Here is a 15,197-nt window from a genome sequence, read left to right as displayed (position 1 = left end):
ACACACACATATATACACACACACAGAGACATATATATGTGCACACACACATATACACATACACAGACATATATATGTGCACACACACACACATATATAAACACACACAGAGACATATATATTGCACACACATGTGAAGAATGGAAAAAAGGAAAGAATAGTTCTACTATCTCCAAGGGATATGTTATAAGAGGCCTAGTGGATACCTGAAACCTATATATGTTATTTCTGGTTCCACATACTTATGATAAAATTTAATTTATAAATTAGATGTGATAAGAGATAAGAAGACCTAATAATAACATGGACCAATTATTGCACTATACTATTATAAACATTCTCTCCGCTCACCCTTCCTTAACATGTCTTTTTTTTTTTTTTAGATTTATTTATTTATTTATGTGGGTTCACTGTCACTGTCTTCAGACAAACCAGAAGAGGGCATTGGATCCCCATTTCAGATGATTGTGAACCACCGTGTAGTTGCTGGGAACTGAACTCAGGACCTCTGGAAGAGCAGTCAGTGCTCTTAACTGCTAGGCCATCTCTCCAGCCCCTCCCCCCATACATCTTATTATGGGCCAATGAATGGCTAAGAAGACAAAGACTCTTGCTACCAAACCTAAGGACCTGAGTTCAACCCCTGACCCCACCCAGGAGAACTCCTGCAGATTGACTTCTGACCTCCACACATATGCTGTGGTGTACACCACACAGATAAACTGCCCAGCTGATTTATTTTATATTTTTGTTTGTTTGGGTGTTTTTCCAGCATGTATGTCTGGTGTCATGTGCATGCAGTGTTCACAGAAGCCAAAAGAAGCCATTGGATGCCCTGGAGCTGAGTTTAAAGAAGGTTGTGAGCCACTGGGTGGGTGCTAAAAAATCAAACCCAGGTCCTCTGCGAGAAGGGCTAGCATTCTTAATGTCTGAGCCATCTCTCTAGCCCCTTCTTGAGAAGTTTTATGTCTATGTCCACAGGAACTATTGTGCAGTCATTAGACACTGGATTTGGTAGTGTGGTGATGTTGGCTTCATGGAGTGAAGAAGCATTCCTGCTCAGAGACTATAGAAAATTGGTGTCAGGGGTTCCTTAAACTTTTGGTGAGAACCACTGGTTAATCCATTCAATCAGTTTATCATTGATTCAACTTCATTCGTACACAAAATGTTTTTCAGGTTCTTCTGGCATGAATTTTGGCAGATTCTCTCTTCTGAGGACTCAACCCTCTTTATTGAGGTTGTCAGATATGGACACTGACCTATTTGTGCTATTTCTCTGTTATTCTTTTAATGCCTGTAAGAACTGTGACGATAACCTCCCTTCTTCTCCGACATTACTGATCTCTAGCTTCTCTTCCTCATAGTCTGGCCTTTAGGCTTATGCATTTTACTGATCTTTTCAAAGAATCAGCTTCTAGTTTTACTGGCTTCCTCTGCTGGTTTCCTGTTCATAGTTTCTTTGATTTTTCTTCTCTCTCTCTATGCTAGGCCTCCTGTTAGGTCTGGAAGAAATCAAGGACAAACGGTTAACTGAGGTGCCCATCAACATATCAAAGCAGACACTGGCTGCCAGGCTCTCTCAGTACCTCAAGTACCTGTTTCAGAGTCCTGGTCCCTCTCAACTTTTCTTACCCACCACCTCACCACTCTCCTCTCCTCACCCCCTCCTCCCCCTACCCTCTACTCTAAACCTCTCCAGCCCCTGAGCTTCACTTCCCTCGACCAGCTTCTCTTTCCTATAAAACCCCCACCATTTTGGCTCTTGGTTTTCTTTAGTTTCCTTCTTTCTTCTCTCCCTCTCCTGCCTCCTTCTCTCATGGCTCAGTCTATTCCGACAGCCATGTTCAGTCTGGACTCTTCCAGATGCCTCTGGTTATTCTCTCCCTCATGTCTACAATAAAATCCTCCTCAACCATGCCTAGAAGTGGCCAGGCTCTCGTTTTTATTCATGAAGTAACTATAGGGCCACAGGCACACACCGCTGAGCCCACATTATTTCTTTTCTTCTATTTATGTATTTGTTTATTTATTTGTAGATACGGTCTCACTATGTAGCCCCACTAGCCTAGAACTCACTATGTAGATGAATCCTCTTTCTCTCAGTGGTGGGATTAAAGGCATGTTCTTCTCCTGTTGACCTTAAACTCAGCTCAGATGACTGATTTCACTATTCCTTTGTTGCCAAAACACACATTCAGCGCCATACTCCCCCCCCCAGCCCCCGCCTGCACCAGCTTCACAGCGTTTTTTGCTGCATCCTGCACATTTTTGTTTCATTTCAGATGCTTGGACATTTCTCATGCTAGCTTATCTCTGACCCATGCGTCGTTGTAAACGTGCTGTTCATTGTACAGTTGTGCTGGTATTCTCTAGCTGTCTTCCTGCGATCGCTGTCTAGTTTCTGTTTCCTTGCAGCCCAGGAGCACGGGCTGTATGATTTCTAGTCTTTTAAATATATTAAGGTTTGCTTTAGAGCCCCAAAGGTGCTAGATCTCAGTCCTGTTTCTTAAGGGCTGTGAGTGGAATGTGACTTCCCCTGCTGTTGGATGAAGTAGTTAGTTGAAGTCATTGGGATCCAGTTGGCTGGCGGTGTTGTTGAGTCTGTATCTGTCTGTCTCTGTCTCTCTCTTCAGCTTTCAACTCTAGAAGGATTAAGTAGATTAAGTTCAATTGTTTTCCTTCTTTACTTCCTCCCTTCTTTCCTCCTCTTTCCCTCTCTCCTGCCCTTCTTTCCATGCTGAGATAAAACCCAATGCCTCGAGCATACTCAGTTAATAAGCTGCCATTGAGTTACACCCTCCTAACACTCACCTCTTAGAAGAAGAACCAATTAATACAAAATATGAAAATCTATATTTTGGCCTGGGCAAATATCAGTTTATGCCAGTGTCCTGTCCTCTCTGTCTGTGGTGATAGTTCATGAGACTTGAAAGACTCCTGAGGTGGAGTGACATCCCCTATCAAGAGTAATCTCTTATACCCACTGATTACTGCTTGGGAAAGGACGTGAACTGTGATGCTTCCAGAATCCCTGGCAAGAGTTGAGCTTTATTGTTTTAAACTGAAGTTCGGATTTCTTTGTCCTCAACATCCCAGAAAGGGAAGGGCTCAGGGTGACTGACAATCTGCAGAGAATCTGCAGAGAAGAAAGCACCAGAGTGGTGTAGGCCTGTTAATGTCTAAGGTTGTCACAGTGAATGCTACAAAATTGGTATCATAAAACAACAGATGTTTATTCTCCCTGGTTCTGGAGGTGTGAGTCTAAAGAATCCAGATGTCAACAGGGCTGGGATTTCTTAGGCACTGGGAAAGACCTGTCTTCACTGCTTTCCAGCTGCAGGTGGCTGTTGACATTCCTTGGAGATGTTTGACTTGTAGATACGTCATTCGAGTCTCTGCCTCTTTTGGCAGCATGCATGCCTCTGTGTCTCTGTCATCTGCACTTCTAAAAACTCCTTGGACCAAGGCCTGCCTTTCTTAACTAATTACATTTGCAAAGATCCTCTTTCTAAATGTGGTCACTGACCCAGGTACTGGACATGGCAGATCCTTCTGAGTGATAAAACCATACTACACTGTTTCTTTTTGTTGTTTTTGTGTTTTGTTTTGTCTTTTTTGTTTTTGAGACAGTTTCTCTATGTAGCCCTGCCTGTCTTGAAACTTGCTCTGTCGACCAGGCTGGCCTCGAACTCAGAGATAGATCTGCCTGCTTCTACCTCCCAAGTTCTGGAATTAAAGGCATGTGCCACTACCACCTGGGGCCCCATAGAGTGTTTCTGTGTCTCCCAAATTTGCCAGCAGAAGGAACCCACAGGAATGATCTGGGAGCCAGGATAGGACTAAGAATAACTGAAGAGACCAAGGTGAGCTTTGGCAGTGTCCATAAATCTCCAAAGTGGGTTGGGTAGTGAAGGCTCTGAGGAGTCAGCTCTGGCCTCATCTTCCCCTTCCCTCAGAGATGGTCTGAGAACTGATGTTTGAGGTATTTGTAAGTCTTTACCTAACCCAGCACTTCCAAATAAATGCTGTCAGATTGGTCTATTTGTCATTTATAAGGTGCACTTTCACACTGTGCTCAACATGCCTTTCCTAGGCAGACTGTGGTATAATTCACCCCAGTTTTTAAGAGAGAGTGCTCAGAATTCTGCCCAGATTTATCATCAGACGGTTCTGAAAAGCTGTGTCTGATGCTGACCAAGGCCTGGCAGCAGTTGCCACAGGCACTGAGCTCTGGCATCGATCTGTGACTTCTCAGTGGGAGAACTTCAGGGGTGGAAGCCCATAGGCCTGATTGCTTTCTTAGATTAATATTTAATAGGATGACCGCCCCCATCCAGCCTGCCAGCCCAGATCAGGGCCACAAGCCGAGGCTTGGCCTTGCTGTGAGCAAGGGCTGTGAGGAAGATTTGGCAAAATTTTAATTAACTGAAGATAAACATACATGGGGAGCCTGAGTCCATTAGCTGCCCATGCCACCCAGTGAGAAAAGGCCTGGCTAATCACACCCCACAGCAGGTGAGGTGGCCCGCAGACCTGCAGCGGCCGTGTGCTTTCAAATTAAAAAACATATTTTAAAAATAAATATGCGTGGGGGTCCTGGTGCATCATGTTGTTTCCTCTGAAAAGCGTTTGGAGTGTTAATGAGTGACTGTTTTCCATCTTTCAGCCCAGGAAAGCCAGAAACACATGCTCAGCATAATGACGTTGGAATGGTACGTCCCTGGAGGAGGGTGGACACTGGAAATCAAGCCAAGGGAATCCAAAGTGGAGACCTATCCTGGAGTCAGGCCTGAGCCAGTTGGGGCCAGAGGAGCAGATGAGGCAGAGAGGTGTGCTGTTTGCTCACCTGGCAGGCAGCAAAGTTAGGATGGAAACTGGGTTTGCAATTTACCCACTCTTGGAAGGCAAGCTGGCTAAGTAGTGTGGCTGGGGCTTAAGGTCCCAGTATTCTAGAGGGAAGCATAGGTACAATTTGCTTGGACAGGAGGAGCTGCATTCACCCCTGACTTCCCTAACACCCACTGCTCTAAGACAGGGATGAAGCCATGCGGAGGACTCAGAGTTTGTGTTCTCCTGCAGCTCATGTCATGGTGACAGGAGGCAGACGACGAACACTCAGGAAAGTATCATGCAGCAAATGCTTGGGGACCTGAATGACAGGAGTACCTGACTATGCAAAACTGAGGAGGGCATTCCAGAGAACAGCCAGTGCAAAGGCTAAGGAAGGTAGGGGCTTGATCTGTGAGAGTGTTAGAAAAAGGGCTAGTGGGGTTAGAGCTCAGTGAGCTCGGGAGACTGGGCTTTATTCAAAGAGCAGTCATCTCTGTGAAATCACTGACTCAGAAGCTTCAGGGGGACAGAGGGGATGTCCTCCCACTTTGTAATATTCATCCATGGTATTCAAGGACTACTTTTTCTTTTCTGGAACTCTGATTGTACCTATACTCTGTGGAGCCACGCTTCAAGCCATCCTCTGCTGACCCTGGGGCCTTTTGTGCTTCTCCTTCACATTGAAGGGGCAGGAGATGCCCCTTTGTGATGCATAAATGACATAGAGGTGGCAGTGTGTGATGTTTGAGGCTAGGCTGTGGAAGTTATGCCACACGGCCACACAGAGAGGCCTGCATGGAGTGGAACCCTGTCCTTGGACAGAAGTGAGCCACCAACTTGTGAGTCAACTGAATGAGCCAACTTAGAAGTGGAGTCTCTTACCCCTTTGCCGGTGATGGACCAGATGACACATTCTTACACTCGTGACAGTGATTTACCCAGATGACACATGGTTGCAACTGAATGAGAGCTTCTTGTATCCCTGACAGAAATGACAAGAGGTTGTAAATGATTGACAGGAACTCTAGGCGATTTTGTATGCAGCACAGATGAAACACCGTCATGAGGTCCCTCCCGAGCATGGTAAGACACAGCTATGAGGAAATCCTGACTAAAAGGGACTTTTCCCATGGAGAACAGAGGATCAGAAACACCTGAGACCAGAGCGGGGCTAACATTGCTCCTTGAGGATCTGAGAGATTCAAGATAATGTTCTCAAGGATCTAAGTCTTGTGTGATTCCCCAAGGTGGTTGGGTTGTTTGTTTGTTTTGTTTGTTTGTTTTGTGACCCTGGGCTGATTTTACAGGATGAAAAGCTCTTAAATGTGTGTCTAGGTGATGAAGAAAGGGGGTGAAGGATTAGGAGAGAGCCCCCAAAGCTACTTTAGGGGAAGAACAGAGCAGGCCTTTGTGGAAGGAACCAAGCTGGGCCTGAGGTGGGCTGGGTGTTACTAGGTAAAAGCTGAGATGGAGTGAGACCCAGTGGTTCTCCAGCTCCAGGCACAATGGTTCTCCAGCTCTTGGAGGATCTCAGTTCTGCTCAGAGCTCCATCTCAATTAAAAATATAGCATTTCAGTTGCTCTTTCGTGGTGTAGCTTGGCATCATCCTCCTGTAATCTTTTCCTGACATGTTTGTCTGGAACTTATTTCTGCATCTATTCATTCATTGTGTGCATGAGTGCATTCGTGGTATGTGTGTGGAGGGTGTGTGATTGCCATGGCATGTGTGTAGAGGGCTGAGGACAACTTTTGGGAGTTGGTTCTCTCTTTCTACCATGTACGCTCTTGGAACCACACTGAGGTTGTCAGGCTTGGTGGTGAGGTCCTTCACCAGCGGAGCCATCTCTCTTACCCTGGCTACTTATTTCTGTCATTTATTTATTTTTTTAAAGATTTATTTATTTATTTTATTATGAGTACACTGTAGCCATCTTTGGACACACCAGAAGAGGGCATATAATCTCACTATGGATGGTTTTGAGCCACCATGTGGTTGCTGGGATTTGAACTCAGGACCTCTGGAAGAGCAGTCAATGCTCTTAACCGCTGATCCATCTCTCCAGCCCATTTCTGTCATTTATTGATGCCATTCAGTTGAGGTCTGTTAAGTTCTTCTTTTAGAATATGTTTCGTTTGGAACTCCCATGTGTGCTGTGTGCTTGCTGTTGCAGTTGTAGGCTGAACCTGGCCTCCTCTTGTCCTGAGGCACTTGGTAGAAGCACCAGTGTGCTGAAGACCAAAGACCCAGAGGGTCAGAGAGCCTGCTGCATGATGATAAGGTGGCACTTGAGTGATTTCTTGCCAGTGTTTTTCCTTTACCCATGCTATAAATAGCCAGATTAATCTTTTTCAGATACCAATCTCCTCATACTCCCCTATGCTTCAGTTCCCTGGGATGGATCTTCTCAGATGTTGAGGTCAAAGCCTCCATCTCACCTTGGTCCCTGTGTGGCCTCTCAAGCCCAGTCTGTTTGTATTTTGCTATGCAGCTATTTCCTCCAAAATGGAACCATTCCCCTTTGAAGGAAGAAAGGAGGCTTCTAAGATTTGGGAAGTAAAACATACAAGGCCAGGAAGTAAATGAAATTTAAAAGGCTCAGGAAACTCCTGGAATTTAACAAGATCCCCAGGGACCCTCTCCAAGGTTATGTGATCAGCAAACAATTGCTGAGAAGAACAGATGCTGTGATCAGCTAAACTATTGGCAAGCTGTATCAGGCTCTGCAGTTATCAGCAGCCTTTGTAGGTAATCCCTGATGCAGGGTGGGATTTTCAGGGCTGCAACCTTTGAGTCACCTATGTTCCCATAAGTAACTCCCATAAACTCGCTGCTTCACCAAGCTAGACTTGGATGAAACGATTTCTTTGATCCATTATCAATGTCCTATCTGGGGGCAAATCAACATTTGTTCACATGTACCCATGTTATACCACATAATCTGCTTGTCTCTCCTCCAAGGCTGCCCTTTCTTACTTAAAATGATGTTTGTTCCCTTCCATGGATATTCTTTGAAGGCCTTCCTAGACCCTGCTTCAGAGAAGTCAACTTTCCACCCAGCACAAGATATTTTGCCTCATCCTCATCCATTAGCATAAGTTGTCTGCATCCTGTGTCAAAGTCACAGAAACATGAGGGTTGGGGAGACTTGTGGTATAAGTTCTCATTGCATAGGAGAGGAGACTTGAAGTAGCTTGTTCAAGGTCACATAATCCATGCCAAAGTCAAGTTGAGAGTCTAGATTTTGTTCTTCCTCCTCCTCCCCCCTCCTCCTCCCCCTCCTCCTCCCCCTCTTCCTACCCCTTCCTTCCCCCTCTCCCTCTTCTTCTTCCTCTCTTCCTCTTCTTCTTCTTCTTCTTCTTCTTCTTCTTCTTCTTCTTCTTCTTCCTCCTCCTCCTCCTCCTCCTCCTAATCTTCTTCTTCCTCCTCCTCCTCCCCTTCTTCTTCTTCTTCTTCTTCTTCTTCTTCTTCTTCTCCTTCTTCTTCTTGACCCTCCTGAATTCTGTAATTATAGGTATGTGCCATCACACCTGGGTTGAGAGTTTAGTTCTCCAGGTTATGTTAACTATTCTAGTAGCCTCTTGAATGTAGAAACTATCTCAAATTTCTTCAAAGACCCTACACATGGAGTTTAGTTAATATTCATGAGGCTGTTGATGGATTGTGACTGAGGATCAGAAATGCATCCCTCATCCATTTGAGGCCAATCTAAACTCAGTACTAAGAAGGCAGGATGAGAAGGGCTCACCTCTTCAGATCCTGCCTCGGAGGAGCATGTACAGAAAAAGGGTGAAAACAAGTGTCCCTCTGCCTGAGTGCAAAAAGCCTGTGGAGTTCTAAGTGTCTGCATGTAGGAGAATCCAGCACATCTAGCTCAGTGCTTATAGTCATGTCTCTGAGCAAGCCACTTAGCCTCTAAATTCAACTTTCTGACCTACAACATTAGAATAGTGGGATTAGGAAAAACTTTATAAAACTTTCTGTACCTAGGTAACCAGTAAATCATTGCTATTTAAAAGTTACCTCTTTTTTTATTTTATTGTAAAAATTTTGAAAGAAAAAAATAACTTGCATAGTGAAGAGGTGTGATATGAGCCACCTAGACCCTGCCATTGACATTTTATTAAAGTGTTTTTATTCTTGCTTGTCCATCAGGCATCCCTCTATCTACCCATGAATCCATCTTATTTTCATGATGAATTTCAAAGCAAACTGCAAACCAAAATAAACCCTTCTTATCCTAAGTCACTGCTGTCAGATGTTTTGTCATAGCAATGAGAAAAGTAGCTAATGTAGAGAATTGGTACCAGAAGTAGGGTTGGTGAACTTTTCTCTTCAGCATGTGAATCATTATACTTCGATATTCTTCTGTCTGCAAGCTGAGAGCCAACAACGTGTGTTCTGATGGTTTGAATAAGAATGACCCCTATAAGCTCATAAAATAGTGTGCTTAGTCCCCAGAGTGTAAACTGAGAAGGATTAAGAGGCGTGGCCTTGTTGGCGGAGGTGTGCCCTTGGGGGTGGGCTTTGAGGTTTCAAAAGCCAGGCCCACTCTGTCTCTCTTTCTGCTGTCTTAGGATGTAAAGCTCTCAGATTCTTCTCCAGTGCTATGCCTGCCTGTAGAGCTGTCTGCTCCCACCCTGATGATAATGGATTAAGCCTCTGAAGCTGTAAGCAAGTGCCCAATTAAATGCTTTTCTTTATAAAAGTTGCTTGGTCATAGTGTCTCTTCACAGCAATAGAACACTAAGTAAGACATGTGAATAGTTTGCTGAGTGTTAACATCTATAATAACCTGGGCAAACGAAGTCCCATGAAGTTCTATGAAACATTTCCACCAGGAAATTCACTCCTGCTCTTTCTCAGGTCCTGCCTCCCTCTACCTCTACAGCTGTTTCCCAGCCACCATTCATACTTTCTTTTCCAGAATAGATTACTGTAATGGTTCATTAGTCTTAGCTTGATTGGATTTAGAATTACCTAGGAGATATACCTTTAAGGATCTTTTGCAGCATTTCCAGAGAGATTTAACTGAAGAGAAGACCTACCCTGAAGGTTGGCAGCAACGTCTCCTTGACTGAGGTGAACGAGGAAGAAGAAAGAAGCCACTTATAACACTTATCTCTCTTTCCTTCCTGGCTACTGATGCAATGTGACCAGCTGTTTCACTCCTGAAACCACACCTATTTTCTGTGATGGGTTATATTTCCTCAAATCATTAACCAAAATAAACCCTTCTTGTCCTAAGTCACTTCTATCAGATGTTTTGTCATAGCAATGAGAAAAGTAGCTAATGTAGAGAATTGGTACCAGAAGTAGGGTTGGTGCTATGACAAACCTGACTGTACCTTAGAGGTCTTTGGGACTGGTTTATGACAGGAATGAGAAGACTTTGAGGTATGGGCTAGAGAGGCCCTATAATGTTGTTAACTGAGCTTAGTAGACTATTCTGGTGGGAGTTGGAAGGATCAGAATGGAGAAAAATATAAATAGTAAGACTTTGCTCATGAGGTTTCAGAGGGGGAATACAAATTCTATCGGGAACTTAATTAGAGGCCATTCATGTTTTATTTTGGCAAAGAATCTGTACCCTTCCCATGTTATGAAAAATTTGAGTGAAACTGAATCCAAAAGATATAGATTTTTTGGAACCAGAACATTTCAAGAGAGTGTAATATCCAGGCTGTGCTGCGATTACTGCTCACTGCTCTTATCTGGTTAGCAATAAGGAAGAGCAGCAAGTGGAGAAGAAAGCTGGGAATGTGAGCAGTTTGGGGAGGATGAGAGCATGCGGGTGTTGAAAGTTGTGGTTGAGGGTGTAGAGAAAGCAGCTGGACTTGTTAGAGAGATTAGCACAATTAAGGAGAAATCTTTCCCTTGGCATTAGGAATAGAATATATGCTGTGAGGGCAAGACCCCACAAATCTAAAGCTCCAGCCTGTGAAAATGCAAATTCCTTTGACAGGAGAGAACTAAATGGAGAATGTAGTTAAAGGAGTTCTTTACTTAAAAACAACTGCCTATGGAAGATTTTCCCCCTCAGGTTTGGCAACCAAGGCACACAGAGGCCATTGCTACTGTGGCAGAAGTGGGCCAGACCATACTGAGCTGGCCGAAGAACTTGTCAGCATTATCTATGGTGGTGTGGATTGTGCAAGCTCTAGGGATGATAATGGAGGCTTTCATCAGGTCCTGCAAGCTGCTGAGGTGAGCGAGGCAATGTGTAGCAAGGTTGGACACCCTACAATTGTGCTCTGAGAGGCCAGCAGTTGAAGCCATGAAGGCAAATGATCAGATACATTGATGATCCTAGGATGTTTGAGATGCCAGGACTGTGCCAGTCTTCTGAGGAAAACTGAGGGCATAAGGTAGACCTAGCCCAAGAGAGAGGCTGTGTGTGCTGAAAGCAGGCAGCACTGGAGGAACAGGGCTGCCCATGTCTGTTGGAGCCCAGAAAATTCCATCATGGCACCAGATGCTGGATTTGGAGCTTACAGATTTGGCTTTTACTCTGATGGGTCTCCATCTTGCTTCAGCTCAGTCTCTCCTCACTCTGATCCCATTCGCCCCTTCTGGAATAAAATGTTTATTCTATTATTATATATTGAAGATGTGTAACTTTTTTTTTAAGATTTATTTATTTATTATATATGAATACACTGTAGCTGTCTTCAGACACACCAGAAGAGGGCGTCAGATCTCATTACAGATGGTTGTGAGCCACCATGTGGTTGCTGGGATTTGAACTCAGGACCTCTGGAAGTGCAGTCACTGCTCTTAACCACTGAGCCATCTCTCTAGCCCCGATGTGTAACTTTTTAAAAAAGATTTATTTTATTTTTAATCTGTATGTGTGGTGGGGGCACCCACAGAGTCAAGAAGAGGGCATTGGATCCCCTATAGCTGGACTTGGATGCAGTGTTAACATCCTGACACGGCTGCTGGGAACTGATTTTAGGTTCTCTGTAAATTCTCTTTACTGCTGAGCTGTCTCTCCAGCCCTTCAAACTTACTATTATTTTTAACTTTACAGGAGCTCACAGTTAGAAGGTCACTCTGAGTATCGGGAGACTCTGGAGGCTTGAACAATTTAGAACCATTAAGGCTCAGGGACCTCTTGGAGAAGAACTGATACATTTTGTATTCTGAGATGGCTATGGGCCTTTTATGAGGCCAAGAGTGGAATATTAGGGATTAAAGTGACGTGTTTGGATGCCAAGTTAACAAGGGGTAGGTTTATGATGGATTTAAGATCACCTAGGAGACACTTCTAGGCTTATCCATGAAGGTGTTTCTAGAGGTGTTTAACTAAGTAGGGAAAACATAGTCTAAATGTGGGTCATGCCATGGGATAAGAACCTGGATAGAATAAAAAGAACTAGAGGAGAAATCGTGTATACCAGTGTAGCAGGCACGCCAACATTCCTCTCTGTTTCCTAAGTGCAGATATAACGTGACCAGCCACCTTGTGCTCTTGCTCCAAACTTTCCCCATCTTTGTAGACAGTACTCTCTCAAACCGTGATCCAAAATAAGCCTTCCTCCATTAAGTTGCTTTTGCCAGACATTTTGTCACAGGAGGTAGGAAAATAGAATATCTTGAAAGAGAATCATGTGTAAGACAATTTGCTGGGTGACCTTGGTGTGACCAGCTCTCCCCATTTCTCACAACCACTGAATGCAGTGTCCTGAGATAGGAAGGACCTGGCTAGGACAGCCTGGGCTCTGTTGCAGCCTGGCTTCTAAACAGAATGTCCTTCAACATGTTTTAGCCCAGCAAGCCAAATTCCCTAGGGTATAAAACCCGGTGTGGGTTCCTTTTCAGGGTCTTCTGGGTGAACTGGAAATGGTGTAGGCTCAGGTAAAATTTTACCCATTCCTGAACCTCAGGGACTGGCTCACGACTACTCCTGGCTTTTGTTATCCCTGTCTGCTTACCTATAGTAATTAGCCTATGCTCTGTAACCTGTGTGTATAACATATCTCACCTGGTTCACATGTGTTCACAACCAGTAACGTTCCTTTGCTCATGTAGTGTGTACTACTTTCACATTTTGTGATTTTCATGAGATAGTGTAGTGGCTTGTGTTCTCATGTTAATTATGCTACCCAAAAACCTGTTTGAAATGTCCTGCACATAGGACTAAAGGAAGCCTTCCCCAGTTGGTTTTTGACCGGTCAATAAAGTTACCGGCAGCCAATGGTTGGGCAGGGAGACAGAGGTGGGACTTTTAGGATTCCTTGGGAAGGGACTGAGAAGACAGGAAGAGGCATTCTGTCAGGAGACAGACCATGCCCAGAAGGTGCAGGAGGGAGAGACCGCCCGCCCCAAATGTACATACAAAGGGGAAAGCAGTACCAAGATGGCTGCCTAGAAGGGTCCAGAGCAGCAAAGATTAAAATATAGATTTAATAAGTATTAACTCAAAAATATCAGAGAGGAGGTTCAGGAATGGCCCAGCAATTGAGCTAGTTACAGTATATTAAAATGTATAGGTTGTATGTATGTATCTTTTATCCATGGATCCAACATTTGGGCGGGTGAGGAGAAGTGCATGCTGGGAACAAAGAGCAGATTTTAATATATTACTGCTACAAGATAGTCTCATTATATAGCTCAGGCTAGTGAGGGACTTTGCTGTGTAGCTCAGGCTAGCCTTATATTCAAGATGTGTCTGCCTTAGCCTCCTGAGTGCTGTGATTACAGACCCATTATACCTAGTGTTATACACTGTCTCTGAAATTCATCCATGTTCTGTGATCAGTAGTCCACATTTTTTATTGCTACACAGTACGTTATTGCATGAAGGCATCGCCACTTGCTTATTATTCTAACATTTCTTTTTAATAAACGTCAGTCATGGTTCTTATTTTCCAATGGTATAGAATAAAGAACATCAACTGCCATAAGATTTAACCAGAAGGCAACTGGCTTGAGACAAAGGAAGAATACGGTCTTTTCATGAGCCAGTTTTTACTTTCAACACAGAGACACAGCATAGAAGATCAGACTTTGGTGTCCTCCTGGGACGCCCCTCCCCCTTCCCATTCTGTGCACCTCACCCAGCACCCTCTACCATGAAATTACTTGGAGCCAATTAAGAGCCTTCTGCTTCCTCATCAGGTATATTTATGACTGTGGGAATATTTATGACGCATGGTGAGGGCACGAATCAGGGAGGAGACAGAGTCTCTGCTGTCCTTGTAAATGGGATTTGCCTCCTGCTAGCATTTTGCCAGGGTTATAAAGAGGAAGAGGACTTCCTCTTTATAGAGTTTACAGTTGCTTTTCTCCTGGTTCTTTCCATCTCACCTTTGTGTTAATTAGTAGTAAGCCCTTTTTAAAAGAATTATTATTTCTGACCTGTCTGCTTTTGAAGGAGGCGTTTTGCTTTTCTAGATCTTCTGTGGTTCTGGGCCTGCCCCAACATCCTGTCCAGGCTAGCACTGAAGTATGTTAAAGGAAGGCATCTTTGATGCAATGGTGGAAATTTCTTGTTCTGTAGGAGGCTTGGGAGCCACCAGAGGCTACTGTAATGTTTTTACATAGAGCAGGAGGGGCCAGGATCATTTTAAGAACTTTGCAAAATTGACGGGGAAACCTTCATCTCAAATATTCATTTTCTTTGCCTTTCTTTCCCTCATGCTCACCTCCCAGGAAACACCTTTCTCCTTCCTGAGTGTGTGACCTCCGTCTGGACGGAGGACCCCATGCTTTTCTACCCAGTCCTGGCTTACCTTCATCTTTAAGTACACACACACACACACACACACACACACACACACACACACACACTACCCCTCAAAGGCTCCTTCTGCCCTGTCCCATAAACATGGCTTATAATACTGTGACAGTTTATTAACGTATCCAGCCATTTCACATTTATATGAGACTGTGCTCAGGAATGCCTCCTGTGTGCCAGACCCCCTCACCCCTGGACTGCCTCCAGTGCTGGCCCTGCCTTGTCTCCCACTCCATCACTCTTGAGCTGTGTCCTTTGGTGACACCGTACTACGAGGACCCCAAAAGCCACCATCAACTTCCCAGCTAGCAGACACAACAGCCTCCTCTATCCTGGTGACCAGTCCCCCTGACAGTTTTGGGTGATGACCTTTGGGACTTAGCAACATTGCCGTCATCTGATCATTCTGCCTTTTCCTTTTGAAGCCATAGACTTCTCTCATACCTTAAAGGTGGTGTTTCTTCCAAATGGGGCCGTGCACCCATGACAGCTCCTCCATCATAGCGTCAGCAATTCTGTGTGCAGCTGCATCACAGCTCACCTCTGATGCGCAGGCACACACACACACACACACCTCACACACACACACATACCTCACACATACCTCACCCAGCCCCCCCCCC

The sequence above is a fragment of the Grammomys surdaster genome, unplaced genomic scaffold (genome assembly GCF_004785775.1).
Source record: "Grammomys surdaster isolate TR1022 unplaced genomic scaffold, NIH_TR_1.0 126071, whole genome shotgun sequence".
NCBI classification, from domain to species: domain Eukaryota; kingdom Metazoa; phylum Chordata; class Mammalia; order Rodentia; family Muridae; genus Grammomys; species Grammomys surdaster.
The sequence above is the reverse complement of the archived record's forward strand: the minus strand, read 5'-3'. Positions refer to the sequence as shown.